The following is a 21810-nucleotide window of genomic DNA, read 5'->3' on the forward strand; positions in this document are numbered from 1 at the left end:
GGCCCAGTCTACGAGACCATGTTGTTTTCGTTATGTTGAAGGGGTTTTAGATCAGACCCAGGATAAAAGGCCTTTAGGTCACGGGTTTGAATCTAGCCCAGGTTATCAGCCACCAATAGTTGTTTCCACCAACTGTATGGGAGGAGTTGGATGGCTCTCAGCCCAGTCCCTCCTGGACAGAACCCACCTTACATTAGCTGGCATCTTTTTATCAGTCTCAAGAGAGTGGTTACGAAGTGAGTGAGCCAGGGAAACTGACTGATAACCCCCTGAGGCGCTTTCTTCAGAAAGCAGGAAGAGGCACCTTGCCCAGATACACACACATTGGGATAAAAACCACACTGTCCTTTTCCCAGCACTAAATGCACTTTAGATGAAAAGAAGTAAAAGACACAAACCAACAGAGTTAGTGGCTGGTGTCCGTTCTACATAGTGCAATTCACTAACTCTGTGCTTGTGATCACCTCTCTCTGTTAGCTGATCACAGCAAGGACGAGACTCCTGCTTATAGACAGCTAAAAGAGCAACTCCATAGGAAGGACATATTCTACTGTACTTACAGTGTGAAGGGAAGAGTAATATGTACAGGAGATAAACAACAAGGAGTCTGGTGGCACCTTAAAGACTAACAGATTTATTTGGGCATAAGCTTTCGTGAGTAAAAACCTCACTTCTTCGGATGCATGTACAGGAGATAAAGATTTAGGGCTATCTGGCTTTCAGGCAATTTTAAAAACATGAAGTTTGATGCAGTCTGGTACACACCAAAAGAAAAAGAATTGTTCTGCAGCACACTCTTATGAACCATTATTATTTACAGTACAGTAGGAACTAGAATCAGGGACTGGAGTGCATTGTGGTAGCCCTGTACAAAGATGGAGTGCAAACGTGGTTCCCTGCCCCAAACAGCTTGCATCCTTGGTTAAGGGCAAGAGTATTATCAACTCCAAGCAGCCAAAAGGCATAATTTTATTTATTTAAAATAAATCAATCAATAAATAAGAAAGGGTGTGCGTCCTTTTCTTTCCCTTCTGGTTTCTGAGCATTCAGGCTGCACTTAGGTCCCATTTGTCTCTGCAATCAGGAGAGCTAGAATCTTATTTCATTTTTACAAATGACCACTGAGATTCTGCCATGATCACCTAACCTCAGGAGCCTGGGCTTTAAGAACAGCATTGGTGATAAGAGAATGAAACAGGTTGGTTCTGAAGTACCAAGAAAGGGTCCAGGATGTCCTGCTTTTCTTAAGGGCTGGGCGGGGACACTGGCACTTGCCAGTTTTGTTGGATTATCAGAGCCAGCTGAGGAAGGGGGTCAGGTGACTGCTATAAAGGGTTGAGAGAGTTCAGTTGGAGGAGAGCTGCAGGCATGAAGCTGGCTGCTGTTGGTCATCCTGGAGTGGTAAGACATGAGCGGCTTCTGGGCCTCAGCAACTGCTTTGGTCAGGATAAGAGGGCTGTTTGGGTGTTAACTTTGTGAGTGTTTTGTACTGCAGACTGGATTGTGTCCTGAAGGAAGGGCCCGAACAGAATTTTTCTGGGGGGTTTGTGTTAGCCCTGCCAAGGCTGGGAAGACAATGGGATAAAAAGAACTGAGGCTTTTACTTAGCAATGCACTTCAGGACATGCTTAACTTTAAGCACGTGCTTAAATTATCTTCATCCTATAATGCACTTCAGCTAGTGCTTAAGTACTTTGAAGTGGGTGGAGCCCAAAGGCAGAGAAATCACTCCCTTAAAAGTGTGGTGTTTTACCAAAGAAATCCAGGTACGTGGACAGTAATAGGCCAAGATGCTGAAAAGTTCTTTAGTTGTTAGGGCTATGAGTGTATAACCCTCTAGTGCTTCTTCTTTAGGCTTTTTTCTTTCTTTCTTTTAAATCAGGGGCATTGAGTAAACCACAAACTGGGGCTGGGAATGAAGTAAGGGCTAAAACCAAAATTATTAGTATTTTTCCTCTATGACTTAAAAAAACAAACAGATTGAATGCTTCCCTTTGAAAGTCTTAAGTGCCATTCCCAGGGGGAAGAAAAATACAACCTCATTCATTCAATAGTCTTGCTAATCTGGTTCCAGAGTCCAGCAATTTGCTGTAGGCTCACTGGTGGAGAGGCCTGCTGCTTGCCCTTTCAAGTGATGTTTTTTTTGTGTTTTGTTTTTTAATATTCACCTAACTTTAATGTTTCACAGAAAAATAAAGGAAACCTCACAGAGAATAATATAGTTGTGTAGAATGGAAAGACAGAGGTGTTTGTTACCCACAGATACTGGGACAGAAAATAAACAGTTTCTCCTAAAGAGAGATTCTGTACACCAGCCTCCAGGCATTTCATTGTGGCCAAAAGCTCTTTTTGATCTAATCCAAAGTAAATGGTTTCTTGCTCCAAAATGCTCCTGTTTTCTTCAGAGGATATTAGCCAGCTCTGTCTCTGCCACAATTTATTATTAAAGCCAAATTCAATAGGCATGTGGCAATGTTCTGCTATTTAGCGTAAGGGTCACTGGTAAAACGTCCCAGGAAGAGGAAGGTCTGTTTTCACTCCTCCCTCTCGATTAGGATTGGAGGAAGGGTTATCTAATAACTAGGAGCAAAGAGACCTGCTGGTTTCTATATGTGGCTCTGCTTCTGATTTTATTCGAAGTACTCGGGGACAAATTCTTTTCCCCTTCCCGGGATCAATAGTACCTTGCTGTGCAAAGAGTTCTGCTGAAATCAGGCCAGTGGCAAACTTCAGATAGAAGAATAAATACTTGGCACTGGTCCGGGGTCTTCAACCCAAGGCTCTGAAGGCACTTCGCCAACATTGCTTATGTAGGGCTCCCAGGAGGCAGGGATGTATTACTGTCCTCCTTGCTTCACAGAAGGCGAACTGAGGTATGGAAGGGGGAATATACCATCTCAGTGTGAGCTTGGGGGAGGGGCAGAGCTAAGAACAGACCCAAGATGACCTTCATTATTTATTGTATTACAATAGAGCAGAGGCTCCCGAACTTTTTACTGTGCCCTCCCTTCTCCATGGGAGTAACATAACAGCCCCCCCCCCCCCCCCAAATTCGCACCCATCAGGGGCAGAAAGTGACTCATTGAAGAGAGTGGGTAACATGCCCAGGGACAGCAGCGGGCTCCTGCAAGCTCCGGAGGGTTTAACATCTGCAGGGCTGTGGCTGACTGGGCATCTGGGCCAGTGCAGGGCAGCACGCATAGGAAATCCCCAGTGGACAGGCCGCTGCTGGGATGGGGCTGGGCAGCATACGTCCCTCCCCCGGCTGCTGGGGACTCCCTGCATGCTTTCCCTGCTTTGACCTGGGCACCTGGCCAACCACAACCCTACACCCTACCTTGTGCCCCTGATAAACTCCTCATACCCCACTGTTTGGAAACCAATGCAGCAGAGCCAGGAGGCCCCAGCTGAGATCTGGGCCCCTTTGCGTTGAGTGCTGTATAAACACCCAGTGAGAGGCTGTCCCTGCCCCAAAGAGCTTACAGCCTAAATAGACAGGACAGACAGAGAGCAAGAAGGGAAACAGAGGTGCAGCGACTTGCCTGTGGTCTCAGAGCAAGTCAGTGGCAAAGCCAGGAACAGAACCAGGTCCCCCTTCCTCCCAACCCTGTGCCCTGCAGGATTGATCCTGCACCAATCAAGTCAATGGGCGTGTTTCCACTGACCTAAAAGGGAGCAGGATCTAACTGTGGGAGGGAAGAGAGCTGCATAAACGCAGATACTAATTTAACGACAACAGACCCAACTGGGTGTCTGACCAGCTTGTGGGTGGGAGCAAGAGGTGGATTGCTAATTTTGAGTTAAGCAACTGAATGGGACATGTCTTCATGTAATGAAAATCATTCATTCCCTTGGTGGGTATTTGAATTGAGTGTGCTGTACATGGCCTCTTTCACTGGACCCATTTCAGTAAACCGCACAGTAAAGACTTCCCGGGGAGGAGGCGAGTGAATTTGCTGGGTCAGCTCCCACCATAGACCTACCCTCCCCCTCCCCCCGCAAAAAACCAGCATGCTGGCAGCTAATCTAGACACCTGGTGCCTCAGTGCACACCCACAGAGGCTTTTAATAACCAGCTCACGTCTCCCGTGCCCCTTCCACCCTGAATACTTTGCAAACAAGCCTGACCCGGCATCACCTATGGGACCTGAGCAGATCACAGTGCAATGCCCTGTTTAATTCTATCCGACAGCGTCAGCGCAACCATGTCCAGCCACGGCTGCAATCCATGCACTTCCAGAGGCCTATTCCCACAGTCCTTACACAGGCAAAGCTCCCATTAACAAAAGAAGCTTTATCAAGGCCAAAACCTAGACTCCCACCTCTCTTTAGATCATGGCTGTATATGTGGCCTGTGCTGAACTGGTGAGCAGGCAGAAATCCTGCACTTCCCGGATTAGGAGACTTGCATATTTTGGTAGCACTGCCCGTTATGCTGAGCCGGAGAGCAGTGGCACAGCGGCAAAGAAACATCGCTCCCTAGCTGTGCTCTTGGGTCACCTAACACAGAAGCATATGTTGCATTATTAATATCATGGTTGTCCTTTTAGAATGATCCAGGAAGCAATGAGTATCACTTTTAATTAAGGAAAATTATTACAGATCATCTGGCAGGTTTACCACTGATGCAAACAAATGATTGCAGGTTAACACACACAAGGTAACAGACCGCAGCTTCTTTACGCACATACAAGAATTCAACTGTTATATGGCAAGTGCTGTACTTGTCTGTTCTGTACATCCACATACGTTTCACTCAAACAGATGCACATCAGCCACTTGTCAACTATCAGGGTGAAAAACATTTAATTCATCCCATGTCTCTCCCCCAGGAATTCCCCCAACTGAGGACACTCCGGCCAAGTCTAAGAGGAGTGGAAAAGCATGTTAACGTTGCCTGAATTCAAACTTTTACCATCCTTAGACTAAACAGTCACCGAGTAAAGACGCTTTCTGCTTCCCAGCCAAGTCTTTGGACTTAGATTTAAAATAAGCAAAGTACATAGTAAATGTACCTTCTCAGAGAGGAATGTCACTTCCTGGGCTCCTGATGGCTTGGCTCCTCCATGTGAATTTTCACAAGCAGGCTCCATCTCGGCTGAAATGCAAGCCATGCCCCCAACCAAAAAGAACAAACAGAGACAGAGGCAAACTACTGACTTCTGGTCACTTCACTAGTACAGATCTAGTTTTTGGGCTGTGATTTCCCCCTGCCGTTCATTCAGGTCTTTCTGGCGTTGCTACAGGGAAGCATCATACTGCCAATGCCTTCTCTCCCCCGTCTGCCCTTCTTTGTCACAGGTATCAGCATCTCCTTCTTCCCCAGCTCTCCTTCACTCAGACTTTGGCTGGGTGATAATCTCTGGCCTATTTTATATAGAAGGCCAGACTAGATGGTTCCTTCTGGCTTTAAAATTTCAGCTGGTGTAAATTTATAGCTCCAGTTACTTCAAGTGAACAACAACCATTTAGACAAGTTGATGATCAGGGCCTTGTAGATCTAGGAGAACCATTTTTCAAGCACCACTGACCTCTAAACCCTTGAGGGCTAGAACTATTGGGATTTTGTGTTTCAATAGCACCCACCAAATGGTTGGTGCTTAAATGGGGGAGTGCGGACAAATGGTTACAGCAGGGACACAGAACAAGTATTCAGATCTGCACCTGCAATTCAATCAATGGGTGTAAATTTTAAGGCTGCCCATAAAAGAACACAAGTTTGGGTGAAAACGCTGGCATTTTTTTTAAAGTGGACAAACATCTTTGCACTTCACACCCTTAGCGTTTGTCTACACTGGCAATTTTTCGGCAAAACTTTTGTCATTCAGGGGTGTGGGGATTTTTTTTGTTTGTTTTAAAATACACACCCACAAACGACAAAAGTTTTACCGACGAAAAGCGCCAGTGTGAACAATGCTTGGTTGGCAGGAGCGCTCTTCTGCCGACCAAGCCGCTGCCGCTTGTGGGGGATGGAATTTTTTGGGGGGCAGGAGAGCTCTCTCCTGCTGACAAACAGCAGCTACACTGCATGCCTTTTAGCAACACAGCTGTAGTGGCACAGCCGGGTCACTAAAAGCCTCGTAGTGTAGCCATAGCCTCAGTAAGATATAGGCGAAGCAGTCAGAATGCAAGAACTTTCTAAGCACAATGAAAGCTTCAGCCAAAAGCCAAGGGAAGAACCAAAGAGAGAGCTAGATTTTATTTGTACCACTGAAATAGAACTAAGAAGCTCTCTCTCCTTAGTCCTGTCAATAAATACAAGCTGCCAAGTGTTAATACAGAGACAGCCAGGTACTAAGAGTTGGAATGAAAAACGCTCCAGTTGGCTAATGGTGAGCCAGAAAGCTCATTACGGAAACCCAGATTGGGATAAAGACAGGAAGGCTCAATAACAACCTTAGAAATCTTTTGCAACCTTGAAGTGAACAAACGGACATGCGCTCAGTCACCTAAGAGCTTAAGTGCATACTGGCACCTCTGCCAGAACGGGTAACTTCCTAATTTCACCTAGGAATGGACCATGTTTGACTGATGCAGATGAACTACAGTGCAGCTAGGAAAGGTCTGTCCCCTAAGCCTGGTCTACAGAGGCCTGGTCTACACTGAATAACGTAGCTGAAGTCAACGTACTTAGATCGACTTAACCGTGGTGTTTTCACCGCGGTGAGTCGACTGCTGCTGCTCCCCCGTCGATTCTGCCCAACCGCTCGTGGTGCTGGATTACAGGAGTCGATGGGAGAGCGCTCGGGGGTTGATTTATCACGTCTAGACTAGACGCGATAAATCTACCCCCGCTGGATCAATCGCTGCCCGCTGATCTGGCAGGTAGTGTAGACATACCCAGAGTCTCTTACTTTGCTATGACCATGGTTGGAGGAGGAGGGGCAAGGTTAACTGACAGTTATACCAGTACTACCCGTAATGTGGATACAACTATACTGGTCTACAGCCATCTTATACTGGTAAGGAATAAACTACCAGTAGAAGCATCTTATACCAATATAGCTGCACCCATGGGAGAGAAGCTGTACTGCATCAACTATGCCCATATAGTTAAAGAGACAACTTTTCTGGGTAGACATGTCCCCAGGGCCTGCAGGGTATCTTCATGATTGTACAGACGCTCCCCGACTTACTCAATCGTTCTGTTCCGGAAAGCCTTGCGTAACCCGAATTTTACGTAAGTCGGAAACAAATATTATGCAAGCATAAACAACAAACAATTTCTGCTCTAAATCAATCTTTTTTCACTTACAAACTGGTCCTGCACTCTTGCTATCACTTGGTCGCTTTCAAGGCATGATTTGAATGAAATAATAGGGTGAAATAACAAATACAGTATCACTGAAATAACACCAGACTGAGAGGCTGTGAGAGCACAAAGCCTTCCCTTGTAGGAGATGCTACTGCTGTATTCCTCCGCACTACAGTACCGTACTTTGCGTTTCCGTCCGCTACGCAATGTTTTCTGCAACTTGGAAATTTAATATATGCGTAGGTTGAATTTGCGTGAGTCGCGTCTTGCGTAACCCAGGGAGCGTCTGTATAGTGCAAAAGACAACCCACCTCCTTGGGGGTAACAGCAAGTAACACAGCCCTCCACTGCCTGGAGGATTTTACAAGGGAAAAAGCTGGAGGTGGAGGAGAGGGAGGTGCTCGGATAATACAGTGATGAACCTACACAGAATAGACTGTGGGATTCAAAGAATTTCCTGCTGCTGCTTTTTATTAATGTCTCTACACACTGTCTGCAATAACACCTTGGAAGCTGCAAACTGAAATCTGTTTCCTTAACAACTCCCTCATCGTTGCAGGGCTGCTAAGAGGAGTAGGGAACATTGCACTTAGTGTTATTGCAAATGCTGGGCTTCCTCGTACTCGTTTCCTTTGTTATCACAGGGTTGCTGGCCTGCGCACATTGGCTTATCGGAGGGCAGCTGGTATGTGCTTGCCTGCACAAGCTGGTGGCTATTGTAGGGTTGCTCTTGCGTGCTGGACTGCATGCACTGGCTTAGAATTGTAGCTTTGCTCTTGAGTGCTGGGTTACATACACCAGCTTATCGTCTCTTATTTTCCTTACAGGAAACAGCATTAAAACACTTCAGTGGTGGGAAGCAGGGGAGGGGAGAGTGCTTTAAGAATGTCATAGACTTTGCCAATATAGAAGAAATCAAAGGGGCGGTGACATGCCAGGCCTTGGTGCTCAGCTAGGGAACAGCTGCATTTGCTCTATTTCTAGTCCTCCTCTGGTGTTAGTTCGTGTAACTCAACTGACTACAATGGAGCTCCACAGATTTTACCAGAGACGCTTTACACCAGCTCAGGATCTGTCCCTTATGCGTCCCTCCTCTCTAACACCGGGCTGTGAAAGTCCATGGCAAAACTCAGGCTGAATTCAATGAGGCCAGGGTCTCACTCTCAAATACTTACTGAGAAGAAGTGGCATCAGATCCAGAATTCAGAAGATTTTATTTTCCACTTTGCCTTACGTTCAGACAAAGTAGACAGAGGGCTCTCTCCATGGGGACCTTCACACCAGGGAAAACCGCAAAGCAGTGGTACATCAAGTGGATGAACTAAGGACATGTCCACGCTACAAATTAAGTCGACCTACGTTACGTCGTCTTACATCCGCTGTAGTAATTACTTCACTTGTGCATGTCCACACTTTGCTTCTTCAGACAGCGGTGCACATCCTCGCTAGGAGCACTTGTGTCGAGTGTACTCTCAGTGTGGGGCATTGTGGGTCAACTCTTGAAAGCCATTAACTGTTGAGATAAGCAACCTAGTGTCTACACTGACACTGAGTTGACCTGACTACATAGACCTTGACTCAACTCCACTTCCACAAGCAGCGTAGAGTCGGCATAGCGAGGCAGTTACACCGGTAGGAGTGAAATTTAAGTGTAGATGCTTACATAGTTAGTTGACGCAAGGCCACTTACGTTGACCTAACTTTAGTGTAGACCAGGCCTACGTTTCATTCTGCTGTTTCTCGAATTCAGCAAACTCCTCAAGGTAGTTAAGGTAAGGCAGAGTCAATTGGTCTGGGGAGCGATTCTTTCAGGGATTATATGTGAATAGTTCCCAAACTGTTTGGTGACACAGTTTATAACTACACTGTAATGCCGAAGGTTGAGCAAACTTGTTGCTGCTTACTCCAGTACCTGTCGATCTCGCCGTGCTGCAAGCCGCCTCTCAGGGGGTTAATTGTCACAATGTTCTCCCCTTTCCATGACTCAATCCTGCAACCTGTAATAAACTCTGCACAGGACAGCCCCCAAACTAACATAACAGGGGTGCTGCAAAAGAAGGATTGAGATGCACTGGCTGAACGGTGGGGAAGCTCAGGCAGTCTCTGCTCTGATCAAGCCAGTTCCACGTGGACTGCATTCCTCGGCGGGCCTGACTGCAGAGCCTCCTGGCAAGTTACTTGGCCCACAGTCAAACATACAAAAACGAGATAACTTGAAGTTAAGGGGATCTGATCATTTTATGTCAAATGAAGTAATTCAATACAAAATACAAGCCAATTCTAATAAAACCACCAGCAACCCAGTAAATAAAGACAGGATGTAATAAAACAAGCAGGCAGGCCAGCTCTATGGGCTACATCGTGGGGATACTCGTATATAGAAAGGTCTATGCAGCAGGTCAGGCTGTGTAGGCCCCAAAATGTCTGGCTACTTCACTCTCCATGGCATCAATATTTTTCTCACAGCTTCAGCAATCACTTAAGTAAATTAAACTGCATTTTGGCATCTAGGTCTGTCACTAGTTACATTAACTAATTACCTATCTTCTTACCGGGCTCCTCGTTTCTAATTATTTCCTGCTCCTTCCAATTTCATATGAGCAGGGTGAGCCTAGAAATCTTGTTCTCATTGCTGTCATCAGGTCACTGACACTTACAGCAGTATAAAAAGCTGCAGGAAAGCACAGGCAACCTGAGACTGATGACTTTTGTCAGTGTAGACAAACTCTATGTGCATGTGTTGTAAACATTTATGGTACTCCCAACATCATTGGACCTACTCTCCTTTAGAGCCATGTAAATCCAGAGTCACACCGTTTACTTTGAAGGAGTGACTCTGAATTTACACTGATGTAGCTGGGAGAAGAAAAGGGGCCTGAGGATGATATTACAACTGACAATAACATTGGTCATTCAATTACACACTTCTTAATGAAATCCCATGATTAAGACAACACAGAGATAATGGATGAATTCTCTTTAGAGCAGTGCACTGTATAGGTTTATTGGCATTGAACTCAGGAACTGCTCCAGTATCTAAAACAAAATCCCCCTTCCCTGTACAATGCTGCACAAATAGGGGAATTTTCTGCCGCCTTCAGAAGCATCCAGCACAAAGAACGCCTGTACGCTAATGGCTCTCTTAGCAGTGAGTGAAGCGCATGGAAATATCCCTACACTGTGCAAAGACCAGCATGCATTTACCTGTCCTTTCAATAGACTCGAGATGCTGGTAAGTCAATTTCCTGATTCAGTCAAGTCTCACACTGGTTGTCAAATGTGTCCTTAAACATATATTCCAGCAGACCGAGGGTCCAGTATCCAAGGTTACACTCATCTACTCTGAAACAAGACTCAGGATTTCCTGTTTGTCTTCACCCTACACTTCTTATTGTGGTTTCAGCTTTAAAAAACATAACACACACAGGCAAAGCGTTCTGAGAGTCTGTCACTCTGCTATGAATGCTCCTTGGAATGTACAGGTAGCTAATAAGAGCTGGAAACATCTGGGAGTTAAACTGAATAGAGATTTAAAGGGGATAGAGGTGAGAGGCTGTGCCTCTAAGAGGTGCAGCATAGAACTCGCAGCTCAGGAAGAGGGGGCGTTAAAGTGGGTTAAGATGCCTTTCTGTGGCCCCCAGCAGATTTTAGATGGCTCTGGGGCCTACATTACGGCAGCCTCCTGGGGCTGGCGCTATGAGGTACAGTGCAGATCTGAATCTTAGTTGCCTAGAATCTTCCCTTCTACTCCAGTCATGCACCTGACCCACTCCCTACACCAGAGCTTATGGCTGCCCCACGGTGCCTGCACCAGGGGACTCCTACCCCAGCCAGCGTATGCTGCTCGGACCTACTTATTCAACATAAAGGGGCCAGAGCACAGCTGGGGATCTCACCCCAGGTTCCTCCTTGAGCCCACTCCCTTTCTTGCCAAGCTGCGACCACCCCGTTGCATTTGCCATCTGCAAGGCTTTCCAGCACCGTTGATTTTATTTTGGCTGTTTATTTGTCTGACTTCAGTAGGGCCAAGATTTCCACCTTTCTCTTTACTGGAGCCAGCTGCATTTTATATAGAACCCTTCATATACTGAGCTTTTCATGCAGTGGCTAACAGTGAGCTTAGAGCTGGGAAAAAACGAAATGAGTAGCTCTGGCTCTAGGAGGTCTGTCTATATTTTTTCCTCCTGTTTCAGTCTGCACGACTGTGTCTACTCATTGGATTGTCCTAGGAGCGTGCAGGAGAGGATACAGGACAATGGCCAGGAAAAGAAACTCTGCCTTCCACATACTGCCCTCTAATTTACCGCAGTCCTGAGGAAATCGGTGGCTTGTTCAGCTCTTCCCCCTTTCCTGGCCCAGAAGACGCTGCCTATCTGAACAGTACCTAGAGGAGCAAGAAGTGCAACAAGAAAGCAAGAAAATGCCAAAGGTAATAGAATTCTAAGCAGATAGCTCAGATCTGGAAAAGTGCTGGGGGGGGGGGGGGGGGTGACAGGGAAATTCGCCTGCTGTCAAGTTGTGCTGGTGCCAGGAATGGGCTGATATTTGCAGCCAAGATGCAGCAGCGCTGTCCGTTTCTGTGGCCAGGGGGAAATCCTGCGACCTTTACTCAGCCTCTCATCAGCACAAGTCCTTATTTAGCCAGTGACTTGCACAATGGGGCCCTGACTTTGCTGTGTGCCGGTAGATGATACAACATAAAAGTGAACTAACGACAAGAGTTGTGCCTGCATAAAGACCGCAGGATTGGAATCGACCTTCGAAGGTCATCTAGTTCAACCCCCTGCTCAAAGCAGGACCAACCCCAACTAAATCAGCCCACCCAGGGCTTTGTCAAGCCGGGCCTTCAAAACCTCTAAGGATGGAGATAGGACCTTAATAACTTTAATTGCCTACTGTCTTAACTTGTTTTCATAACACTTATCACCTTTTGCCACCACTTTAATTGTGCAGCTATTCAATCACTTCAACAGGCTGGGGACATGAATGGCTTTATCACTATCCTGCATCATGCTCGCCTTCCAAAGGAACCAGTGTGGCCTATTGGAGTACAGGACTGGGCCTCAGGAGACCTGGGTTCTAGTCCCAGCTCTGCCACTGGCCTAATAAGTGACCCTGGGCAAGTCACTTCATCTCTCTACCTTGGTTTCCCTCTCTGTAAAATGGGGCTGATGATGCTTATCTCCACTGATATGCTAGATACTATCTATTACTTTCATTGGACAGGTAGAAATGCAAGTGCTCCGACTGTTCTGTATCGGTTCCTATATCCCACTCAGCACTGTAATATCTGAGCACCTTCCAGTAATACATTAAGGAATATGAGTAACATCTGTCCTGTGCTTCTGCTCTCCTTGTCGCCCCGGGGGAGAAATGTGTGCAGTGGAATGGTTTCTTCTGGATATTTTTATACAGAACATGCAGATATACATTGTGTATGTATAGACACACATTCGCCGTCCCAGGCCAATGGGGGCGGTGGGAAGCGGCAGCCAGCACATCCCTCGGCCCGCGCTGCTTCCTGCCATTGGCCTGAAGTGGCGAACCAGGCCAATGGGAGCCGCGATCGGCTGAACCTGCAGATGCGGCAGGTAAACAAACCGGCCCGGCCCGCCAGGGTGCTTATCCTAGCGGGCCACGTGCCAAAGGTTGCCGATCCCTGTGCTAAGAAGTGCTGGACCACATGCCAAGGTTCATGGAAGCTTGTGAAGCTCCTAGTTAGCGGCATTAAAAGAACATGAAATGCAAATTTCTGTGACTTGCATAAACGTGCCACACGTTCTGCCAGCTGACAGAAATATTGTCTGGGCAAAAGCAGGAAGATCAGCTCAAGGACTGCGATGCACATGCGTCTTGTTCCTCTTTCCAAACATTTTCCTTTCCTTACACAGTTATTTTTACTCATCAGTTTAACAAGCCTTTTTTTCACTGCTCAGCCTTTCATCCCATCCTCTCTGTACAGGTGCAATAAGGTGGCTGTGCAAGCAATGTGGGCTTTTCTCTTTATGCAGAAACGAAAATGGCTTCAAATCTCTTGCTTATATCCACAAATCCCCCTCAAATCTAGCTAATGTTCAGTATCCTAGATCTAGCTGATGATCTATTATATTGTAAGAGCCAAATTCATCCCAGGAGTTACTTTGTTGCCTTCACTGAAATTACACCAGAGATCAATTGGGGCCTAACAGCGTCATTTTCACTTGGAAGCTTTTCCCTAAAAAAACCACCAACATAAGACGTGAAGAGTTACCTGTTCTTCACAACTAGCTGTTAACCCACTTGGCTCTTCACAGCTTGTTTAGAGCCAGACTGGTGCCGCTGGCTGGCAGGGAGAACCTTGGAGAACCTTGTCATTGTTGGACACATCAAGATGAGCGAGGGGAAGCTAACGTGGCGTGGAGTTTGGAAGTGCAATAGCAAACACCCCTGAGCTGCCGCCTCAGGTACCTGCAGCAATGATTGAGGTGCTCCAAACCAATGCTCCAAGAGCTAAATGATGTCCCGGATTGCCCCAATGGCATTCCCTAAGACAAAGCAGGTCAAGACATGCATCCGCTGCCCCCATGCTGACATTAGTACACACAGACCGAGGTGACGAAGGGAGATATTTTTTCCTTCAAAATCTCTCTCTGCCTGCAATGGCACTAATGATTTACGGAAAACGCACAGGAGTGCAAATGGAGGCTACAGATTACTCCTTTCTTTTTTTCCTTAGTTATCAGCTCTTCCAGTGACCTGCTGGGTGTGACTCTGGGCAAGTCACTTCAGCTCTTTCTCTCTGCCTCAGTTTCCCCTCTGTCACTTTGTCTGGTCTGAACAGTGAGCTCTTCACAGCAGGGACTCTCTCATTATGTTTGTATAGCGCTCAGCCCTGATCTCAATTGGGCCCTCCAGGTGCTGCTGTAAAACAAATAAAGACTAGTTATAAGCCAGATGGGGTGATGGCTTATTCTGTTAGCTTTTCAGTCTCTGGACATAATCAATCAAGTCCAACCAAGACAAGTTCCGTTGTCTCCATCTGCCTTCATTCTGGTGGGGAGTTTGTGATGTGCATGACCATCCGCCTCTAGTCATGAGGGGTCCAGCACTGAAGAAGATAGAGATAAACTGGCAGAGCATGGGCAGCAGTGGATACAGTTGACAGACCCTGCCCCTCCAAGTAAGTGATCCGGATCACTCACAGGCATCAGGCATGGCACCTAGTTCACCATATGTATCACCAAAAAAAAAAAAAAAAAAAAAATCTATATTTCAAGAAGTTTGAGGCATCTGGTCGAGTAACAGTTTTGCAAGCCCCCACAGTCTCTCATCATCCCACTTATCTCTGGAAGTAACAGCACTAATAAAAATCCAGTGACCTGAGCGGCACGGGGGGGGGGGAGGTAGCACTGCTGAGTCCCCAGTGAAACATCAATCACACTTGTATTTTCATTCGGCCAAGGTCCATTGGCTGCTTTGCCTTCCGAGAGAGAGAGAGAGAGTGTGTGTGTGCGCTGTTTATCTCTCAAATTAAGGTTTCAGAGTAGCAGCCGTGTTTAGTCTGTATCCGCAAAAAGAACAGGAGTACGTGTGGCACCTTAGAGACTAACAAATTTAGTAGAGCATAAGCTTTCGTGGACTACATCCGAAGAAGTGGGCTGTAGTCCACGAAAGCTTATGCTCTAATAAATTTGTTAGTCTCTAAGGTGCCACACGTACTCCTGTTCTTTTCTCAAATTAAGAAATCCACAGGAATTCCAAACCATGCAATCTGGTTAGCAAGAGGCTGCCAGCCCTAGGGGAGGTGTGTGTGTGTGTGTGGAGGGTGTTAATTAGCTACCTCTTCTTTAATTGTTGCTTTGTCTTCCAAACCTTGGGGCCAAACCCTAGGTCATTTGCGTCCGGTGGGAGTCTGCCTGGGTACAATGGAGTCAGCCCTTGAACTATACACGTGGGTTTGGTTTGGTTTGGTTTTGTGCACTTTGGTTCTTCCCCTCCTCCAGATCCGTAGTTGCTTTGGTTTTCAGCTCCCTCTTTTTGTATTCACTTTTAAAGGACTCTCCTGTGTGTTAACCGAGACCAGTTTGGCTTTATTGAACAACTAATTCCATTATCTCTCATGCACCAGCAATTCTGCTGCGAATGTAAAGTGCTTTACAAACTCTAATTATGCTTTGTATCACCCTGTGCAAGAGTAAAGAGGTTTATGTCCATTTTGCAGACAGGCTGGATGGCTTGCACTCACTACAAAGTGGTGGCAATTCTGAGACTATACATCAGAGAGCAGATTGATTTCAATGGATCTACGCTAACTTACACCAACTGAGAATCTGGCCCCAGGAGACCTGGCCCTCTCTTCCTGCTCTGAAAAACTGACAACACACTAGAAACGTTATAGCAACACAAATGCATCACTGCAGCCGCACCCCTGTAGCGTAGCTACCACATATAGCCCATTTGTTTATAAGCCAACCCCACCCCCCCAAAATGGATAGGTAAAAATAGCAAAAACTGTATGACCCTTTCATAAACCGACCCTATATTTCAGGGGTTGGCAAACTTTGGCTCCTGGCCCATTAGGGTAAGGCCCTAGCGGGTCTGGACATTCTGTTTACCTGGAGCGTTCACAGGCATGGAGCCTCTCAGCTCCCAGTGTCTGCAGTTTGCAGTTCCCAGCCAATGGGTGCTGCGGGAAGTGCCCATTGGCTGGAACGGCCAACCGCGGCCACAGGGAGCTGAGGGGCTCCATGCCTGTAGATGCTCCAGGTAAACAAAATGACAATGTATTAGATATTCAATGATTCCATAGAGTTTAAAATCATCAAATTTTGGTGTAGACCTGTTTATAAGCCGACCCCTCCCGCCTTTGATGCATCACTTTTTTTACCAAAAATATTCAGCTTATGAATGGGCATATACGGTACTTATACAGTGATGAAAGGGGTTCTTCTGTTGCCGTAATAAATTCACCTCTCTGAGAGGCAGTAGATAGTTCAATGGATGAATTTTTCCGTCAAACTTGCAGTGCCTATACCAGGGCTTAGGTCAGTTTTAACTACGTGGTGCAACGCATGAAATTTTGTTCACAATCCTGAGTGATGTAGTTAAGACAACCAAACTTTGTAATGTAGACTGGTTGTCCATCCCTGCTTTAAGCAGTGCAATCCTCAAACACCTGCCTAGGACTGGATGATTTCTGCTATTTTTCACCAGGTTCTTTTGGTCTAAAGGACTTTGCATGTTGCTCATTAGATTATCTAAAGTTAGACAGATCTGCTCCTCTTGTGAGGATGGGCTCTCACACGGAATTAAGACGGAGTTTTGGTTATCTGTGATCTTAAAAAAAAAATCATACACGAGAGAGGAATGAACAACTGGAGTAATCAGATTTTAAAGAGCCATGTTGTACCTGTACCAGGATATATCCTACAAAACTGCTGATAGCCCACAGCCTTGTTGCATCTGGTGACACCAGATGTTTGTTTCCTGGTCTTCCTACCAGGACACTTTCCAGACTGTGGCAACCCCTAACAGGGAAGTATGGATTTAGTCTGACACTACAATGAATTCACACATCACTCATATCTCAGCCATGGCCAGAGCTTAGATCTGTTTCTAAGTTTAAGCCTCCAACACAACTTGAACATTTCTTCTCCCTCCTCATTAGTAGATGTCCTCACAACTTTCTGTGGTAACCAAGCTCGCACTGCACGGTGCCTTCTGAGCAATTCTCCTTAGCCTGTCATACAGTAGTTTGCGTGAAGATTTTCTATTTAGTCTCAAAGGTATGGAGGTTTTTTATTTTGTTTTTAAGTACAGCATTCTTCTCTATCAGAGAGCCAATGTAGCTTTGTTCAAAGCTGCCTTCAAGTCTTATTTCTATTCTCAGGCTTGTAGTTAAATGGATAGTGGGGTTTTAAAAGGTGTGGAGGGGTTTTGTGGGTTTTTTTTGTTTTCTAAAGCTACCTTGAACACTTGTAGCATGTTGGGTTCCTCATCAACAAAACCTGTTTCCAGTGTAAAAGGTGACTTCTAGGGGAACCTGTGTAAACTGTCATAGCTCGTCTGAGACCAACGGGGTACAACCTACACCAAGTAAGGCTCTGCCCCTCACCATGCTAGACACAAAGGATGAGTCTGTAAAGGTATGTAGGTGCCTAACTCATTATTAAAAAAGGTATTGAAAGCCTAAATACCTCTTTTTAAAAGTGGCTCACTGTCAAAGTCAGAAAAATCCATATTCAACGGCAGTGAGGAAAATAATTACATGTCTCAGCTCAAGCAAAGAGAATCCAGATTGTTAGAATACTGCCTGTTGTGTTCCTGACACGTCTGCAGGTTATAAGAGGCTTTTTAGCATAGGGAGGGGGAGGAGGGAGGAATCTAGGCCATCAATGTTCACGCTATCAGCTAAATTGGATGAATATTTCAATCCTAACACCCTCTAATTCTCTGTTCAAAACTACAGTAGTTCCATAAAACTATTTTCAAATCACCACCTCGGTCCCGCTCTTCTCTGCTTACAACTTCAGAGTCCGCTTTAAGTTGTTCAAAGCCTTCGTTTTCAAAATGAAATCTGCCCTTAGGCCCTGATTCAGAAAAGCATTCCCCTATTCAGCAAGGCACTTAATCACACGCTGCACTCCAAGGATATATTCAAGGGCTGCATGAAGAGGGGTGGACCTCTGCAAAGCACTTTAGCAAGTGCTTAATTGCAGCCTTACTGCCTGGAATGTCTGTGGAGAAAGCCTACAGTCTGCATCTCTTGCTCAGGCTTCAATACTGCAATGAGTTATTTTACACCCAGGAGAAGCCCCACCAAATTTAATGGGACTCCTCACTCATTGAGCATGTGCAGAAATCTTTGCAGAAACATGGCTTAAAAAACACAATAAACTCAAACTGCTTTTTTCTATCTTCCCTATAATTTTCAGTCCACCCAAGTGATGTTAAATTGGTACATCCCGCCCCAGTAAAGAAACAGTATCACTGAATAAAATTTCACTAAGTAATTATTACTTGTGGCATCACCACTCTTTCAGTGGGATAAAACATGAGTGGAATTGCACGGCTATCAGAGCTAAAGTTTCATTTGTTACCATGGGCCTTACCTACTCCGCCACAGGCATCTCCTTTTACCAAGAATAGATTTAACTGGTTCCGCATGTTACAGATGTTGTAGTATCAGCAGTTTATACCATGTTTACAACCATCTTTCGCTAATGAAATATTACATATAAACCCCAAACATTTACACTTCTTTAGCACTCTTATAACCCATATTTAAAGATCTATGAGAAAAATTTAAGTCCTAAATGCCATTGAGAGACCATTAGTTTTTTTATTTTTGTTAGAGTAGCTATAATTAGAATGTTTCACTTTTACTTCTGAATAAGAATATTTATTTTTTGTAGTGCAACTTTTTCTTTTCTTTTCCAAGTAACTTCACTCTGAGGTTTCACTATAAGCAGAATCGCAATATGCAGACTGCAGAACATTTTAGCATGGGACTTTAATTTTCTTTCCCTACAGGTTAATATCACCACAGCCTGCTAAAGCCTTAAATGGTTCTTTAGGGACCCCTCCACATTGAAATATTCCCTCCCTCCTACTGTCATCTAGCTGTATTAGGCAGTCATTCCCCCCCCTCCTTTTTTTTTTTTTTTTTTTTAAGGAACAGAGTCAAAGTAAAAAGAACAGGAGTACTTGTGGCACCATAGAGACTAACAAATTTATTAGAGCATAAGCTTTTGTGGACTACAGCCCACTTCTTCGGATGCATACCAAAGTCAAAGTAATTGTTAGAACTTTCTTTTCCTGTGTTTCAAACAGCACTTGTGAGTTATAAGGATCTAATTTACTTTGTGCCATTTATACTATTTACATTTTGCACTTCACTCCCAGGGGACAATCCTAATCAATTTCACTTTCTGGGTCTTCATACATTAGCACAGGGGTCAGCAACGTTCGGCACGCGGCTCGCCAGCGCACCCTAGCGGGCCGGGCCAGTTTATTTACCTGCTGACGCAGCAGGTTCGGCCGATCGCGGCCCCCATTGGCCGCGGTTCGCCGTCCCGGGCCAATGGGGGCGGCGGGAAGTGGCGCGGGCTGAGAGATGTGCTGACCGCGGCTTCCCACCGCCCCCATTGGCCCGGGACGGCGAACCGCGGCCAGTGGGGGCCGCGATCGGCCGAACCTGCCGCATCAGCAGGTAAATAAACTGGCCCGGCCCGCTAGGGTGCTTACCCTGGCGAGCCGCGTGCCGAACGTTGCCGACACCTGCATTAGCATAATACTGCAATATTTGGATTAATAACTGGAATGCTGTTAACAAACAAGCATTCCCCTGCTGTGATTGTAAAGTTTCAAGCAAACATTTCTATTAGTCTTAGTCAGGGCCGATGAAGGGGAGGGGGGAAGCCGGTACAAATTACCGGGGCCCGGCGATCCGGAAGGGGGCCTGGCTCTCCCCCTCTTCCCCCGTCGGCCCATTTTAGCCGGTCCGCCCTTGCTGGGGGGCCCAAAAAATTTTTTTCACCGGGGCCCGAACCCGCACTCAGCAGCCTTGGTCTTAGTATCAGAGGAGTAGTTAGTGTTAGTTTGGATCTGTAAAAAGCGACAAAGATCCTGTGGCACCGTATAGACTAACAGACGTATTGGAGCATAAACTTTTGTGGGTGAATACTCACGAAAGCTTATGCTCCAACACGTCTATTAGTCTACAAGGTGCCACAGGACTCTTTGTCGCTATTAGTCTCAGGGTCTGCAAAAGACTTTTTTTTGTTTTGTTTTGTTTTAAACTAAATTACCCTGGTGCTGTTCCTGTATATATTCCTCCCTTGCTTTTGATAAGGCCTGTTTTAGTTTTTTTGGTATTAGCATCATTAATGGTCTCAAACTATTCAGGGTGCACATACTGAGAGCTAACTCTTACTCCCTCTGCTGGCAATGTAGCAGAACAAAATACATGTATAGGTCCTACTTACACAGATAGGTATCTTAATGTCTCATTGGCAGGCTGATGAATTTACAACACCAGAAAGCCAGAAGACACTCCTCATCAGATTTCCAAAACTTGGGTATCAACTACTGAACCCTCTAGCTGATATATTAGAACTTAGGGAAGATGCTAAAAGAATAATGGCTCTTCCATTTTTGCAATCTTAACATTTTTAGCAAAACCAGCAGCTGTTTAAAAACAAGGAACAGAGATTAGCAGCAAGTAAAAGCTCATAGGTATTAGAGGGAAGCCCTCTTGGGGCAATTAATTTCTCATGCAACAACTATAGGCCTCATTCTGCAAACACTTAAATATATGCATAACTTTACACATGCAGGTAGTCCCACAGAGCGTAAGTTTATATGTTTGCAGGACTGGATTCACAGAATAAGATTTCCCGAGCCTTCCAATAGATGCCATATCCACTGATAATTACAGTGAATCTTTGCCAAAAGATAAACCCTCTTCAACCAAACTGGAGCAATAATTGTAAATTTCTAGCTATCATTTTAGACATCTGCTAAGTGGGTTTGTATCTCATGACAAAGTACACAGTGTACAAAACAGAAACATCTGTTTAGCCAGTGTGCAGCTTTATCTTCAATTTGGAAAGCAGGCTGAATGAGCGTACTACAGCATGGCATAACACACAAGAGACTACAGTGCTTTTTTTTGTTTGTTTTCAATCGGGTGCCCACACTCAGATCTGCTTGAGTACCTCAGTTCTATTCTCCTTATGACCCTTCCAGGCCAAGTGAGACCAGGTGCAACAAATGCCCCCTGGGAAAGTTCCAGCCCTTCAATTAGGAATAGGCTTTCTCATTCAGGATTGTTAACTTGAAGATCTACTCACATGTTTATGGTTAAACATATACATAAGAATTTGTAAAATCAGAACCTTAAAGATCAATACCCACCATTATACCTCTTATAAAGAAAATAATTCCCAGAACCCACAAAATCTGGGTGGCTCCGCCCTGACTGAGTTGTGAGGTTAGGGTTAAATTTCCCAGGATGCCCTGTGGTTAGAGCTCTCCCAATCAGCTATCAAGTGGTCTCTTTAAAACAAGCTGCTCTGAAAGGAAATCTGCCTTGGAGGAGAAAAAATGCTGATAGTGAAGCATGTGTCTAACAATGGGCCCAAACTGGTGAGTATCTTCACAAATATGCACACAGTGTAAATACTTTTCTAAAGTTTAGAACAAATAGCCTTGTTTTAAAATGCACATGGAGGTAGCGGGGTTCTCCTAATACAGAAGCTCTTCCAGTTCTTGCCTTCTTGGGAGGGGCAGTCCAAAAGGGTGTTTGAGAAATCCCATTCCAGGTTTCAAAGGATGCGGCCTAGTAACAGGAATAAAACTCCATTCTCCTTAAAAAGAAGAAAGGTTTGCTGGGTTGTCTACTCCTGCTAATACCAGCATGGGCTAAACGCATTTGTATCACAAGGGGTATGTGCCTCGCCTCCATTCAAAGGGCTGCAGATTCAGAATAGTTTTTCCACCTGTCCTGGCTAACAGATACCAGCTATGTTTTTAGTCTCTGTCATGTCACAAAAACAAGACAGTGGGATCTGATG

The 21810-nt window shown here is 45.5% G+C and overlaps 1 protein-coding gene across 1 annotated transcript in view; it reads right to left on the minus strand.

Moving 5' to 3' along the window:
* Positions 1 to 21810, minus strand: part of MAP2K6 (mitogen-activated protein kinase kinase 6) — a 74926-nt gene that overhangs the window by 36738 nt on the left and 16378 nt on the right. The window lies entirely within an intron of this gene.

The sequence above is a fragment of the Malaclemys terrapin genome, chromosome 13 (genome assembly GCF_027887155.1).
Source record: "Malaclemys terrapin pileata isolate rMalTer1 chromosome 13, rMalTer1.hap1, whole genome shotgun sequence".
In the NCBI taxonomy this organism is placed as follows: Eukaryota; Metazoa; Chordata; order Testudines; family Emydidae; genus Malaclemys; species Malaclemys terrapin.